Source organism: Rhinoderma darwinii, chromosome 1, assembly GCF_050947455.1.
Source record: "Rhinoderma darwinii isolate aRhiDar2 chromosome 1, aRhiDar2.hap1, whole genome shotgun sequence".
NCBI lineage: Eukaryota > Metazoa > Chordata > Amphibia > Anura > Rhinodermatidae > Rhinoderma > Rhinoderma darwinii.
Window position 1 is genome coordinate 413,053,368 of NC_134687.1, and position 16,454 is coordinate 413,069,821.

Consider the following 16,454-nt stretch of genomic DNA (forward strand, 5'->3'; position numbering starts at 1 on the left):
TACCCTGCAGTACCCAGAAGTGTGGCAGTGTACTGATATTGCAAAGAAGCAGAGAATAGTGGAGAGTTTGATGGTTCAGGCTATGGAAGTGGTACCGGCTACGAGGCGAAGCAAGCCCGAAGCAACTTCCTGTCCGTGGAAATCCATCGCTCAAAATATATTAGACTGAAATTTAAACGAGTCCAAAAAGACTCTCAAGGCCAGACTCCATTAGTCAGTATCCTAATTAGGATATTTCACCGATATATATCGAGAGAGGAGAAGAAAAACACACAGACACGCTGAAATGTTCAAAATGCTCCTCTGAAGGATTTATTACCAGACTCAAACTGTTAAACTGAAATTCAGAAGGAGTGTAGGCTTGAGGTAAACCAATCAGAGACAATGTAACAATATTTGTTATTCAGTAAAAAGCATACAATAAAATACATCCCAGATACATCATTATAATTCTTCACACATTAAGTTTTTGCAGGTGTCTTATCTCTTTTGGACACAATATTCTCGTGGAGATGGGGGAGACCTTCCCTCACGCATACTTGCCACCCTCCCATCTCACTCCCTATCCAACTTCGCATGGGAACCAAGGTCAAAGATAAAACATACGAAATCAACATTACTTGTATTAAAGGAACAATGACTTTTCTATTCACTACAAAAGAACCAAGATGGGAACTCCAGACAAGATGGCTGCTGCACGAAACGAAATCATTTAAACATTATCATCACTTTCACATAATACATATCTTAGTAATTCGGCCTCCTGCTTGATAATTTCATACAGAGAATATAAGCAAATAAATCATCCTTCACAAACCCCCCTTTTTCTCATATTAAATTACAGAATTTATATATTATGATTATGAAACTCAAACAATATATCAATAGGGCCACAACTAATATGATGCCATCACCAATGTCCGGTTAGGGTATGGGGTCCCACCAGTGTATTGACAAGTCATGTACATCATCGTCCTCTTCTTCTCCTGTCTTCTGATTAAAACACTTGATACTGCTGATGCATTCACTCAGGTCTTTGGTCCTTACTTTGAACTTTGCTGATGTCATCAGGACTTGGTTTGGTCCTTCTCATCTTTCAGACCCCGTCTCTTTTAGTTTACGTCACCGGGCTGTACACAACACCTCATGCTGTGAGCCTGGTGTGAGATCCCACGTAGGCGGATTAGTGGAGTGTTATTGTGACTGTTATTGTGACTGTGACTGTTAGTGTTATTGTGACTGCCACAAACCCTCCGCTCAGCTGTCTTCTTCCTCCGGTAAGTTACTTGTCTGGGCGGCTGCTTGGAATTGTGACACTGCCGTCAGTTCATGACAAACGCGTTGTACTGGCTCTACACACGAGCACATTGTCATAAACTTCTACCTCGGGTAGTTGTATGTTCTGCAGTCGCTGGGACTGTTAATCTGGCCGGGCTGCACTTTTCACAGGTACCTTTGCTGTTTTAACTATGTCATGCCGTGCGCACATCATGCCGGCTGCTACAAACCTAGTGGTGGCATTATTGTATCCAGGGACAAGCCAATTTACTGACACCTGGCTGCATATACCCTTGTTGTCAGTTCTGTTTTCTCTTGCTCTCTCAATTGGCTTACCCAATGATCCAATAAAGTTCCTACTACCAATGGGCCCATAATTGTGGGCGATGCCAAAAGCGTACCTAGAGTCAGTGTAAATGTCGGCCGTCTTACCTTCTGCCAGGTTACAAGCCTCAGCGAGCACCTCCAACTCCGCTCCTTGAGATGAACAAGAAGGTGAGAGTGGTTTCTGGGTAATTTACCTTGTGCCTCGTATCGTATCCTGTTCTACACATACTGTATATGATGAAGTATGTCTACATTACAAATTTACATTGGAAACCCATGTCACATATAGATAGAACATTTCAAAAGGGTGGAGTTTTATTGTTCCACATTCATCTGATGATCCAGAACACTTGTAAATCCCACCCACCAGGTCCTGTAAATACCTGATTAATACAAAAACAAACAAAATATGTTACTGAAATCTGGCATAAAATAAACAATATTCAAACAATTTTTTTGTTTTGCCTTCTCCCCATCTAAATCTGTAAAGACTCATCTGTGAGTGACGTCACCTCGGCCTCCTGTGTAAATTTGCTGGAGGGGGATGGTCTCTTACACAATACCTCATATTGGGTGGAGACTACAGCACAGCTTACCCAGTGCCATATTCACCGTTCTGGAAGGATCTGGAACCATCTACACAGAAAAACCTCAAAATGTAGGTTACTGTCATACACATTTAATCTGGGTTACTCCTTGAAGCTCATACACATTTTGTAGATCTCCTAGAACCAAATTCATTAATGCAAAACAAAATAAAACACAAAACAAAACTACCTGATCAGTCCCTTCACCATTCCCTCCTATTTGGACTCTGCGAAAGTAATGTAGCAGGGTTCAAAACTACATATCAACATAATAAAATTAGGCACTCTATCGGGGTGGCACTAATTTAACCCCCTGTAATACACAACAGCCTGGAACAAAAAAGATTACTTTCTCCTGACAAAAATACATTTTATCTTTAAAATGACCTGCAACCATTTACCTGTAAAACATCTCACATTTTCAAAAATAACATTTAGGCAGCACCATAGCACGTGCCTCATGTGTTAAAACAAAAACAAGACAAATGTAATTAGTTATTCAATAACACAGAAAATAATATATCTGGTAATATTAATTACTGCAAACCAATAAGCTGTACATAAAAATAAGGAACAGAGGGGACACATACATTTTCAAGACCCCTGTCTCACAATATCTGTATTTTAATTCATTTGAATCAACATCAAAACATTCCAACATTAAATCTTATCACATTATAACACATTAATCTGCAGTATAACTTTTATCTTTTTACAAACAGATCCAGCCGGCTGTAATATTTTTGTCACTTGGTGTAGTTACAGACGACTGCGCGTGCGCGAATATAAGACACGTTACAGAAAAAAAAAAGAAAAAAAAAGTTGAACTGATTTTAACCCCATACACAAAACACTAACATTTTTAAACATTACTGCTGTTAAAAATAGGAAACATACAATATAGTTCTGCTTTTATTGTGGCCATTAGTTTCAAACTTCAGACCTGTTACATTACACACATCACACAGATGGCTCATTACATCACACATGTTACATTGCACACATCACACAGATGTCTCATCACATCACACATGTTACATTGCACACATCACACAGATGTCACATCACATCACACATGTTACATTGCACACATCACACATCACACAGATGGCTCATTACATCACACATGTTACATTGCACACATCACACAGATGGCTCATTACATCACACATGTTACATTGCACACATCACACATCACACAGATGTCACATCACACCTGTTCACATTACACTCCCCTCGTTCTGACCCACATTAGTCACTGCAATGTACCTGGCTGCTCCGTTTTCTTCACTCTTCCAATGAAAATGTACACCTGTATTTAAATTGTTCTTTCTCACATCATCTTACTTGTAACCACCTGTAATCACCTGCTTTGTCCTTTTAACTTATGCCTTGTCCTGGCCACTCCACTTCCCTTTCTCAACTTTCCACAAACTATTGTCTTTATCACATGCAAACATCCATCTTACGGCTGCCAGCCTCTTCAACATTTTTTTTCAGTGTGTTATTTTGCCTTCACATACTTTACAATTAAAGCCCCAGCTCCTTTTGCTCATTCTAATGTTGGCCGGGACCAGTGCCCCAAAGCATCTTTGTCCAACTTCCTCCTGACCCCATGGTCGGAGAGCAGTAGGGTGATTTCCGGTAAATCCCCCACCTCCAGGCAAACAGGCCACGCCACGTTTTCCGACAGATATCTCAGACCAGTCTATCTCCTAGACTCTCTTACCAATACGATATCAAAAGTCGTTCCTCCAGACATTCTAGCAGTAGGATCCTCTGATCCCTCACTGTATTGAACATCAAGAACAGACAAAATGCTGCCAATCAACAATTACAAGAGCAAATTCTTCAACACAATCAACATTGATGAACCTCCATTGATTCAAGCAGGAGTTGGTAACACTTCACTTATGCAGAACACTTGCTGCCGGGGTGTGTCTTTCGGTTCATACAGCCCATGATGTAGCATATATACCAAACTCTTTCCTCTAGCACTTTGCAATGGTTTCACATGCAAATTATATTTGGTAACATATATATATTATCCTCCCCGCTCAGCCGTTCACTCTGTGGGTTGTAGTTTAGGGGGCTGTTATCTATGTTGGTGATGATTTCTTTACGGCTCTGGGTCTGAGCCAATACCAATGTCCTTCACTGTAATTACTACTACAACACAGTTGGCACCTGGGATAAGTGTCAGGGTCATTCATTGAATACAGGATGTTATATTACAACGGTATTCAATCCAGCGGTCTGATGTTATACTACTACAGACTTAATTACTTGGATGTTATTTTACATCAAAGTGTATATGCCGGATTATCATGTGCTAGAAATCAGTCTGTACTGATTCCCACCTTATGCCAGTCTGGTAATGCATACAACTGGTGTATGGACCCTTACACACAATATCACTGGCTGGCAATGCGTTAGGAAAATATAAATGATTTTCTAATACAGTATTCAAAGTTTTCCCTGTTGCACTGGGTAATGGTATTGAGTGCAAATTCAATATAGACACAATTGCTTCTCCTTGCACTGGATTCTACATTATCAGGACTTAACCATTGAAGCCCCTGTGGTACTACAGGATATTACTCACAACTATCCAACTTTCCTCTCACCTACAAACAGTCAGTACCTCCCAACTATAATCCCAGACAAACGGGTAACAGAACAACTATTAATCCTCAACAATTTTACACAACTAAATAACAAATGACGCTACAACAAAGCAGCAAGCACAAGTTTTGTTTTTTCCTCACAGTCCAGACTACAATCTTTTCATTTCAAATACTTCACATGTGAGTTACGACTTCTCTCTACCATGCGCTACGTCACTGCATTCCAAAGGCAGAGGTCTTACACTTCTCACAATTTTTAACTGATTTAACAATGTAATTGCTGGCAAAAATTCTCTCATGTCTTTCATATCAACAGTTTAAGATCACATACACACCTGCAATCCTTCATCACACAAAAAGCTTCAACATACCTTTTTGGATCCATCTTTCAACCCGTTCTGACTAAGGAGCCTCGTCCATAAAGAAGTGACGTCTGACAGCTAGATTCCAAGGCTTACGCAATACATGTGTGAATGGTGTAAGAATAAGCTCCTTACCTACCGCGGTTTTTTGTAATTCACAGATGCAAAGCCAGACCTCTCCAGTGACAGCTTATCAGACGTGCAATCTTCCTGGGTTTTATCGGCACCATTACTGTCGTGGAAATCCATCGCTCAAAATATATTAGACTGAAATTTAAACGAGTCCAAAAAGACTCTCAAGGCCAGACTCCATTAGACAGTATCCTAATTAGGATATTTCACCGATATATATCGAGAGAGGAGAAGAAAAACACACAGACACGCTGAAATATTCAAAATGCTCCTCTGAAGGATTTATTACCAGACTCAAACTGTTAAACTGAAATTCAGAAGGGGTGTAGGCTTGAGGTAAACCAATCAGAGACAATGTAACAATATTTGTTATTCAGTAAAAAGCATACAATAAAATACATCCCAGATACATCATTATAATTCTTCACACATTAAGTTTTTGCAGGTGTCTTATCTCTTTTGGACACAATATTCTCGTGGAGATGGGGGAGACCTTCCCTCACGCATACTTGCCACCCTCCCATCTCACTCCCTATCCAACTTCGCATGGGAACCAAGGTCAAAGATAAAACATACGAAATCAACATTACTTGTATTAAAGGAACAATGACTTTTCTATTAACTACAAAAGAACCAAGATGGGAACTCCAGACAAGATGGCTGCTGCACGAAACTAAATCATTTAAACATTATCATCACTTTCACATAATACATATCTTAGTAATTCGGCCTCCTGCTTGATAATTTCATACAGAGAATATAAGCAAATAAATCATCCTTCACAAACCCCCCTTTTTCTCATATTAAATTACAGAATTTATATATTATGATTATGAAACTCAAACAATATATCAATAGGGCCACAACTAATATGATGCCATCACCAATGTCCGGTTAGGGTATGGGGTCCCACCAGTGTATTGACAAGTCATGTACATCATCGTCCTCTTCTTCTCCTGTCTTCTGATTAAAACACTTGATACTGCTGATGCATTCACTCAGGTCTTTGGTCCTTACTTTGAACTTTGCTGATGTCATCAGGACTTGGTTTGGTCACAATGTAATTTCATACAGAGAATATAAGCAAATAAATCATCCTTCACATTCCCAAGACTATATAGCTGCTCTTGAGGATGCTTTTGGGTCCCCACAGGATGCCACAGACCTACTTTATAAACTCTTTACTACATACCAAGATCCTGGTGAGAAAATGTCTGATTATCTTTACAGATTAGACAAACTGGTTCACAGAATAGTATACAAAGGCGGTTGAAGTTGAACGGCGCCGCCTTAATCAAGTACAACGTGGAGCTTTGACCCAGGATCTTATCGCTCAAAGATTGAGGTGCTGCGATAAAGAGAAAATTCCCCATTCCTTCCCTAAGTTACTTAACCGCTTCCCGACCGCCCACAGTAAATTCACGTTGGCACTTGCTGGGCACTGTGAAGCGCCAACGTGAATTTACGGTGGGTGTTAAAAGCGCGATCCGGGTGTCTCAGAGTAGGGCTGACACCCGGATCACACTGTTATCCCCTACCTCTGGTCCCGGAGACATGATCGGGACCTAATTGGTTCTTGTCCCGGTCATGTGATCGCAGGGAAAGTTTGTTGTAGCAACGAACTGGAAAGTTTGTTACTATAACAAACTGGAAAGTTTGTTGCTACAACAAACTTTCCCAGGGACCGATTGTGGGTGCTGCAATCGGTTATAAGGCAGAACCGGAGGCCATACAACAGCCCCCGGGTCTGCCATGCACGGCAGCCTATGAGAACCAGCCGGAGGCTGGTCCTAATAAGCTTCTTGTCAGTGTGACTCTCAGCGTCACACTGACAGTATATAATACGTTGCACTACCTAGGTAGTGTAATATATTATAGCAGACATCAGTGCTGCAGATCTTCAAATAAAACAAGTAAAAAATAAAAAAAAAAGTAATAAAAATGTTTTATAAAAGTGTAAAAACAAGTTATAAGTTACAAAAACAAAAAATGCTTTTTTTCCTATAATAAGACTTTTATTATAGGAAAAAAATTAAAATGTTAAAAAAAAGTACACGTATTTGGTATGACCGCGTTCACAACGACCCAAACTATAAAACTATAATATTATTTTTCCCGCACGGTGAACACTGCAAAAAAATAATTAAAAACCAATGTCAGAATCACTATTTTTTAGTCATCAGCCCTATCAAAATATAGAATAAAAAGTGATCAAAAAGTCGCATTTACCCTAAAATATTACCGATAAAAACTACAACCCGTCTCGCAAAAAACAAGCCCTTACACAGCTGTTTTGACTGAAAAATAAAAAAGTTATGGCCCTCAGAATATGGTGACAGAAAATAAATTATTTTATCAAAGTGATTTTATTGCGCAAACGTCACAAAACATAAAAAAAGATATACATATGGTATCGCCGTAATCGTATCGACCCGTAGAATAAAATAAAATGTCATTTATAGCACACGGTGAACACTGTAAAAAAAAAAGACAAAAAACATTGTCAGAATTTGTTTTTTGTGACTTTGCTTGACAAAATAATTAGAATAAAAAGTGATCAAAAAATCCCATGTACCCTAAAATGGTACCAATGAAAACTACAGATTGTTCCGCAACAAATAAGCCCTCACACAGCTCTGGTGAAGAAAAAATAAAAAAAAGTTCTGGCTCTCAGAATATAGCGACAGAAATTGCGCAGTGTCCAAAAGCGGATAAGATAGGGCGCCATTTATCAGTGCGACATCGGCCACATATCTGCGGATTATTATTTATTTACCCCATTATTATAACCTCTTATTATGTCCTGATGTACTCTTCCCAATTTACACATACCCCCACATTATAAACTGAAATACTAGCAAAACCCCAAACAGAACAATCACTGAGCAAAATCTGTGCTCCAAAAGCCAAATGGCACCCCCTCCCTTCTGAGCCCCACAGCGTGCCAAAACACCAACTTACGTCCACATATATGATTTTATATCTGGGAGAACCCGCTCAACATTGTATGAGGTATTTGTCTTCAGTGGCACAAACTGGGCACAACATATTGTACATTAAAATGGCATATCAGTGGAAAATGTAAATTTTCACATTGCACCATCCGCTGCGCATTAAAGCCTTCGCGCACCACGACTTAATAGCATGTCGTGGTGCGGTGGGTTATATATGGAGCGGGCTCATGCTCTGCGCCCGCTCCATATTCTGCGGTGTCAGCTGTGTATTACAGCTGACACTCGGGACTAACAGACAGGAACAGCGATCGCGCTGTTACAGGAGCCTGTAAAAATTATATTCTACTGCAATACATTAGTATTGCAGTGTATTGTACCAGCGACCTAATGATCGCTCGTTCCAGTCCCCTAAAGGGACTTTTGGGTGGTTTCCACTGTTTTGGTACCTCAGGGGATTTGCAAATGTGCTCCAAAAGCCAAATATTGTTCCTTCCATTCTGAGTCCAAACAGCAGTTTATTACCACATATGGCGTATTGCTGTAATCAGGACAAATTGCTTTACACATTTTGGGGTGATTTTTCTCCTTTATTCATTGTAAAAATTAAACATTTCTATGTTTTTTTCAGAAAAAAATAGATTTTCATTTTCACGACCTAATTCCACTAAATTCACCCAAAAAACTGTGGGGTCAAAATGCTAACTATACCCCTAGAAAAATTCCTTGAGGGGTATAGTCTTCAAAATGGGGTCACTTTCGGGGGTTTCTACTGTTTTGCTCCCTCCATGGTGTTGCAAACGCGACATGGCACTGAAAACCAAAATCTGCGCTTCAAAATCCAAATGGTGCTCCTTCCCTTCTGAGCTCTGCCGTGGGGTGCTGTTTATTCTTTATTCCTTGAAAATATTATTTTAAAAAAAAGTAGATTTTAACTTTTACAGACAAACCCCAATAAATATAGCAAAAGACCTGTAGGGTCAAGATGCTAACTGTACCCCTAGATAAATTCCTTGAGGTGTGTAGTTTCCAAAACCGTGTCACTTTTGGGGGATTTCCACTATTTTGGCACTACAAGACCTCTTCAAACCTGACATGGTGCCTAAAATATATTCTAAAAAAAGGAGGCCCAAAAATCCACTAGGTGCTCCTTTGCTTGTGAGGACGGTGTTTCAATCCATTATCACACTAGGGCCACATGTGGGATATTTCTAAAAACTGCAGAATCTGGGCAATAAATATTGAGTTGCATTTCTCTGGTAAAACCTTCTGTGTTACAGATTTTTTTTTATTACAAATGAATTTCAGCAAAAAAAATAAAATTTGTCAATTTCCCCTCTACTTTGCTTTAATTCCTGTGAAGCGCCTAAAGGGTTAAGAAACTTTCTGAATGCTGTTTTGAATACTTTGAGGGGTGCAGTTTTTAATATGAGGTTATTTATGGGGTCTATCTAGTACATAAGGCCCTCAAAGCCGCTTCAGAACTGAACTGGTCCCTGTAAAAATAGCCTTTTGAAATTTTCTTTAAAAAGTGAGAAATTGCTGCTAAAGTTCTAAGCCTTGTAACGTCCTAGAAAAATAAAATAATGTTCAAAAAACGATGCAAATATAAAGTAGACATATGGGATATGTGAAATAGCAACTATTTTGTGTGGTATTACTATCTGTTTTACAAGCAGAAACATTTAAAATTAGAAAAATCATAATTGTTGCAAATGTTCTCTAAATTTTGGTGTTTTTCACAAACATAAAGTACAATATGTCACGAGAAAACAGTCTCAGAATCGCTTGGATAGGCAAAAGCATTCCAGAGTTATTACCACATAAATTGACACATGTCAGATTTGAAAAAATGGGGCTGGTCCTGAAGGCCAAAATGAGCTCGGTCCATGAGTGGAGAGAAGTGTATGACGCTGATTGGTCAGCGTCATACACTTCTCTTTACAACGCCCATTTGGTCAAAAGCTAAAAAATGCCCAGTTGGGCATTAAGAAAGTCATTAGAATAAATCTAAAATAGGTCATAAGTCTAAATAAAAACCACTGTTATCTACATTACAGCGCCGATCACATTATGTAGGAGATAGGGCAATTATAATGTGGTGACAGAGCCTCTTTAAGGAAGCGAGACTAGAGGAAGTTACTTTGAAAGCCAGGGAGCAGACACCCAAGAGAGTAGCTGTTGTTGCTATAAAGCCTACGCCAAGTTGTCGAGAGGAGGAGCTTCTAAAATAGAGAAGCAGGGAGAGCAAATTGCACAACTCTTAAGTGCCCAGGCTAAGGATTTGGAGTGGTTAAAACAGGTTAATGAGGCTGCCACTGAGAGATATCAGCAGTCCCCGAGAAGGGCAAGTGATGATCCACGGAGAGGTAGAGATATGAATAGAGAGGGGTGCTTTGTGTGTGGGGATTCCAGCCACACAGCTCGCCAGTGCCCGAAGAGGTGGCATTCCAAGAAGTCTATGTCTCCTCCCCATCAGAAGAATAGGCTGTCGGGAAATGGGAGAGGGGTCCAGTAGAGTCCCATACTGGCCCCCCCGTCAACATCAAAGGCATACTGTAATGCCCCATCTACTGTTGCTTGGTTGGAACAGCTTCCTGAAGGTCTAGTAGGACCGGCCCCACATGTACCAGCCTGTATCAGTGATCAACCATGTACTGTGTTGTTGGATAGCGGATCTAAGTCTCCATCATTTTTGAGAAATGGTACAAGAAATACCTGTCAACGTGCCCATACAGCCCTTATCGGGACACGTGGTTTGGAGAGTTGAATGAACGTAGGATATGTGTCTTTTATGCTACGATCCCCGAAGACAGTTGCTGGAGTGGAGAAGGGGATACCCATCATAGCACTAGTCTGCCCAGAGTCTGAAGCGGACCAGAGATCAGTGCCTATTATAGTGGGGACGAATGCGAACATCTTCCGTACACTAGCACAGTGGTGCCAAGAAATCGGGGGTAAGAATTATTCACAGACCCTTACGATTCACCCAGCCTGTCTGGCTGCTTACGTGAGAAAGGAGGGGAAAAAAGAAAGGGAACTACGTCCTGAATGTTTCAATCCCTGTTTTGAAGATAGTGACCTGCAGGAGGAAGGAAAAGGGTCACTAATAAGGGGCCTGATGGCGCGTGGTACCGCCTTCTTATTAGAAGACTGGGATCTGGGCCTGGAGAAGTGGAATACCGAATCCGACTGAATGATGTGAAGCCTTTCCGAGAGAGGTCCCGAAGGCTAGCTGCTGCCGATATTGAAGATGTCAGGCAGCACCTAAGGGGCCTGCTAGATACTGGAGTCATCATAGAGTCCAATAGCCCATGCGCTTCTCCAGGGCCACCATCAGGACAGTACTAGTAGTACTCCCATCAGGGGCATGGCCACATGGCTGCAGAAAAGGGACCCGCCGGGCTGTCGTCAACCCCCCCAGACTGTCGCCCCCCCTTGCAACCCTCGTGGGCCCCCCTCGCAACCCTTGTGGGCCCGCCCTCGCAACCTTTGTGGGCCCCCCATTGCAATGCTTGCGGGCCCCCCCCTCGCTCGCGGCCCCTCCCTTGCAACGCTCACGCCCCCCGCAGACCTGTTGTAGCTTCACGAACTGGACTTGGGAAGATGCAGCATGTAAGCAGAAGCTCCGTGTGGAGATCCCGCCCCCCCCCCCCCCAGCCAGCTCCTCTACACCGCCAACAGGACCTGCAGGCTGGTGAGCTTTTCACCCCTCTCCATCCTGCTTCCCATTCCTCCTGACAACACTTGTAGAATATATAAATTATGTTAAAATGTTTCTTGTCTTTTTTTCGTTTCCTAGCGTTTTTTTCTGGGATTTTCGCAATTGCGGAAAAAATGGCCCAATTTTTCTGCGATTATCTAAACAATTGCAGCAAAACCGTGTGATTTGTGCCGCGATTATCAAAATTGCATAAAAAAAGGATACAAAACATAAAAAAATAGTGCTGTTAGCTTATATTCTCACAGTGCGGTGAAATCAAGTTTTTGCCGCGATTTTGCAAAACTTGTGGCAAAAAAATGGGATTTAACCTCACTGTGTAACTAGACTAAGGCCTAATTCAGACAGCCGTGTTTGGTCCGTGATATACGGAGCGTGTATCGGCCATATTTCCAAGGCCGACCACAATTCATGGAGTCGGACTCCTAGCATCACAGTTATCAATGCTGCTAGGAGTCCCTGCCTCTCCGCGGGAATACTGTCCCATACTGTAATTATGTTTTCAGCATGGGACCGGGGACAATATTCCCACAGGAAGGGAGGGACTCCTATGATTATAGTTAACTGTGATGCTAGAAAACCGGCTCCCTGATCTGTGGTCGGTCAGGGAAATATGGCCGATACACGGTCCGTATATCACAGACCGAACATGGACATCTGAACAAAGCCACTTACTTGTCTCCTATTTTTGGTGCGGATTGTGCACTGAAAATTCACTACAAATGACAATATAAGGCTATATTTAGACGATTGTGTGTGAAATCAGCCGTGAATAATGGCCGTTTTTCACGGCCGATTTGCACCCGTACGGAACCTGTTTTCACAGATCCCTCATAGACTTGAGTCTTTGAGGGATCCGTGAAAATGCACAAAAATAGGACATGTCCTATTTTTTTTACAGGCCCTTCACATGGTCCGTTAACCGGTTAAGGACTAGGCTGTTTTACAGCTAAATGACCAGAGCAAATTTCAAAATTTTGCTATGCGCTTATTAACTCTGCAGGTGAATAAAGTTCATCTTTGAATTTTACACTCTTATTAAAGGACAGATAGGGCTTTGTTTTAGTGGCATTTGTCAGTATATATCATTTTTATTATTTTCTCTAAAGTGGGCAAAATTGGAAAAAAATGCAAGAATTTAGCAATTGCGTCAGTTTATGCTAGCATTTTTCACACACGGTATGGACCACAGACAAAATTCATCTCCTTTCACATTCTTCCACTTCTCCCGTGCATGGGGATACCAAATATGTGTGCCTTATTCACTGTGCGGGCATGTGCCAGGGCTTGGCATAAAAGGAGGCTTTTCGGCCTTTTCGGTCCAGGAATTTAGCATTTGATTTTATAGCCGCAAACTGTTTTCTGGGGGGCGTAATGCTGCTGAAACATTAGAAACACCCCATAAATGACTTCATTCACACAAGTAGACCCCACAAGGTTTCCTTCAAGGGGTTTATCATATTTTTAGACAGTCCAGTTTTCTTCTGAAAGTTTCTTGAATAAGATGGAACAAAATAAAATTAGCTTTTTTTTTAACAAATGCGTCAGTTTATGCTAGCTTTTTCACACACAAAATGGACCACGGACAAAATTCATCGCATTTCACATTCTTCCACTTCTCCTGTGCATGGGGATACCAAATATGTGTGCTTTATTCACGGGCATGTGCCAGGGCTTGGCATAAAAGGAGGCTTTTTGGCCTTTTCGGTCCAGGAATTCTGCACTTGACTTTATAGCCGCATACTGTTTTCTGGGGGGCCTAATGCTGCTGAAAGATTAGAATCACCCCATAAATGACTTCATTCACACAAGTAGACCCCACAAGGTTTTCTTCAAGGGGTTTATCATATTTTTAGACAGTCCAGTTTTCTTCTGAAAGTTTCTTGAATAAGATGGATCAAAATAAAATTAGCAATTTTTTAGCAAATGCGTCAGTTTATACCAGCATTTTTTACACACGGCATAGACCACAGCCAAAATTAATCTCCTTTCACATTCTGCCACTTCTCCCCGTGCATGGGGATACCAAATATGTGTGTCTTATTTATCACATAGAGAAGTAGGAGGGCGGACGATAGAAGAAGCTTATTTCACATATCGCTTTTTTCAAATCTGGTTTTACAAAACTCAACAGAGTTTCTATAACACGTCCAAAATATCTGCTCTTGAAGCAGAAATCCCAAAATATTCATCTAGGGGTATAATGGGAATTTATTTTTTGGGGTTTTCTAAAATAAGAAATTGCAGGTTTATGCAAATGGAGCTCTCCAGCAGATGAACTTTAGAGAATATGCAAACATGACATCCACCCCCCCACCCATTCCCTCCCTCACCCTTGGAGTAAAATCAGGGGAAAAATAAAAACGTAATGTAGGGCAAATATATTTGCAACGAATTAACTAAAATCTAATAATTCAGAACAGTGTGGTATTTTTTAAAACATGGCTCAATGCACAGGCTTGGTTGCGAGGGACATGAGGGACAGAAATATCGGGAATCTTTGCGGTGCCTGTCTTTTCTGCAGACGCGGCACTTTTTCTGGGGGTTGCTTCTGGTTGATGTTGAGGGAATCCGACTGATGAAGTGTCTTTCAGTCAGTCGCGTGACATCCTCAGACTGGGGGCATTCTCGGTGTCCTGAACATCAAAAATGAGGCCTTCAATAATTTTTTCCTGGAAATCCAGGTATGTGTCTCTGCCTCTGTTTTTTTTGTAGAGCACAAATGAGTTGTGGATGGCCACCTGTAACAAATAAATGGCCACTTTTTTGTACCGGGTTTTAGTTTTGCGTTCTACTAAATAGGGCTGTAAAACCTGGTCGCTTAAATCCACCCCCCCCCCCCCCATGTACTTGTTATATTCGGACACGCTCACTGGTTTGTGCTTGTCCGATGTTGCCCCTCTTTCCCTCACTGCCACTGTTCCTGCGGTATGAATTGTGCTTAGCACATACACATCTTTGCGATCCCTGAACTTGACCGCCAACAATTCTTCAGATGCATAAGCACAGGAGTCCCCCTTTACCATGCGCTTCCCCACTAATTGCTGTGGAAAACCAATTCTGTTTTTGCGCATGGTACCACATGCCCCAGTCCTTGCAGAATGCAAATGCCTAAACAGGGGCACACTCGAATAAAAATTATCACAGTACAGGTGGTACCCCTTGTGAAGCAGAGGCTGCATTATCTCCCACACGATCTTACTGCTGGTGGAAAGATCAGGGGGGCATCCAGGAACATTTATTGTGCGGTTCCGCACTTCATAAATCCTGAAGGCGGTGGTATATCCTGACCCGCTTTCACACAATTTGTAGAGCTTAACGCCATATCTTGCCCTTTTGGAAGGTAGATATTGGCGAAAGCTAAGTCTGCCATGAAAGTTGAGGAGGGATTCGTCCACACTTACATTCTGCTCAGGGGTGTAGAGTTGCAGAAATAAATTATTCAGGGAATTTATTAGCGGTCTTATTTTGAACAACCGATCCCGGTTTGCATCGGTACTTGGGGGGGCCTGTGTGTTGTCATTGAAGTGGAGGAACCTCATTATTGTCTCATAACGAGACCTGGGCATTACTGCAGAATATACTGGGGTGGCTTGGGCGGGTCTTGTTGACCAGTAAGACCTAATGGAGGGCTTTTTGACAATACCCATATTTAGGGTGAGCCCCAAAAATTGTTTTAATTCCTGCAAATTGGTGGGCGTCCAATCTCTGGCATGGGTGGATGAAGGTTTCTGCCTTATATATTGCGTGGCATATAAATTTGTTTCGTGGACAATCTGATTTAGGATGTCGTCCGTTATAAATAAATGGAAGTAATCCATTTGGACAAAATTTGTATTGTCCACGGTTATGCCAGGAGTGGCCGTAAATCCGTGGATTCTAGGCCCAAAAGATGGGGCAGGTGCCCATACAAGAGCCTGGACTGAAGGGACTCAGACCACAGCATGGCGTATGCCTCCTCGGCGCTAAACAACTTCCTCGCCATAACGTAACTAACACTAACACTAACGAAACAAATTTTTTTTTATTTTTATAAATCACACAAACTAACTGCTATATATATCTAAACTACCGCTAACAAAAAAATAAACCGCTATTGCTATATATATTATATATATATGTGGATATATATATAATTATATACTACCTGCCTATTCTAATAGAATAAAAGAAAGAAAGGTAGATAGATAGAAAAAAAGATAGATGGATAGATAGATTGTATAGATAGATAGAAATCTATCTATACAGAGAATGTTTTAAAGTGTAACTGTATTTTTTTGTAACTGTAATCTTCTGGCAGCAATTCTCCCGAGTCTCTTCTTCTCCTCAAACTGAAACAATGTTTGAGGAGAAGAAAAGAGGCAGGAGATTTACTGCCAGAAAAGTCAAAATAAAACAAATGTGGTCGCTGTGATAGGTTTTCACAGCGACCACATGTTCAAGGACCATCAGATTGGTCCCTGATACTC